Here is a 1,337-nt window from a genome sequence, read left to right on the forward strand (position 1 = left end):
TTTATTACTAATTTAATCTCCTGGCCTTTCATTGGTCTATTCAGGTTTTCTATGTCCTCCTCCTTCAATCTTGGTAGATTATATGTATCCAGGAATTTGTCCATCTCCTTCAAGTTATCTAGGTTGTTGGAATATAGTCGCTCAGAATATCCTCTAATGATATGCATGAGATTTTTTTTAGCCACTGAGTCCAGGACTCGAAGTGAGGTCGACTATATGGGAGCCAGGTTATGTAACCATTACACCATCTTCTGGTCCCTTTACATATATAGTTTAAGGGCCCATGATTAGATCAGTCCATCTGCCTTGCTCCCATTTATTACTTTGTCCTTTTTCTGTCCTCTGAAGGGGTAGAATTTTGTAAAATTAGTTTTCTGTCTTTGTCCTTTGCCTGTTCCCATTTTGTTCCTCCTCCCTTTATTGTGAGTCTCCTTTCCTAACTGTCCTGGCTCAGGACCACACTCTCACACAGAGGCCAGGAGGTAAGACATTTCTACACTTTCTGCAAAACACCTTCCAACCTAGTGAAGCCCACACCCTGGAGCCAGCCATGGGCCTGTGGCTGGGCTGAACATCCTTCAGGCACGGACCCCAGAGATTCTGCTACTATCTGCTGAAATCACCAAAAAGGGAGGCCCAAGCTTTTCCTCTGTCTTATTACTGAGGCTCCTATCCTCCAATTAGAGATCGGATCTCCAATCTGCTTTCCAGAGCCATGTGCCCTCCTTGCTGCAGAGATTCTTTGTTCTGTGTTTAAACAGTCCTGGCTTTTTCTTCCTCAGGCTTGTGCCTTAGTATGTATCTGGTCTGACAGAGAATAAAGTACAGGAGACCAGCAGAGCAAAATCAGCACTGCAAGAATTCAGACTATAATTCATACTCTGAGAAGGTGAGACTTATTTTAAACAACTTTGTTCACATGGATCTCATTTCTTTTCTTTCTTTCTTTCTTTTTTTTTTTTTTTTTACTTTTTAAAGGATTGTTTAATGTTATTATTTTTTTAATTTGCTATAAGACACATGCATTCAAATGAGTGAGTGCAAGAGAGAAAACAAGCTGCTGGGTCCAGGACTCAAAGTATGGTCAGCCATGTGGAAGTCCAGCTCCTTAACCACCATGCCACCTACTGGCCCCTCTCAAATGTTTAATACCTCTTTCCCAAAGAATCATATTAAATACATATGAAATATAAAATTGAGAAGGTATAATTATTGACAATGAATAATGTGAAACAGTGTTGACTGTAGAAATAACCTCTGGGCTTTTTATTCATCATGAAGAGATGGTCTCTGTTACAAAAAAAGTGCTATGTCTGCCCAGCCCTGCCTTCAACATC

This window comes from Tupaia chinensis, unplaced genomic scaffold (genome assembly GCF_000334495.1).
Source record: "Tupaia chinensis unplaced genomic scaffold, TupChi_1.0 Scaffold144949_1, whole genome shotgun sequence".
NCBI classification, from domain to species: Eukaryota; Metazoa; Chordata; class Mammalia; order Scandentia; family Tupaiidae; genus Tupaia; species Tupaia belangeri.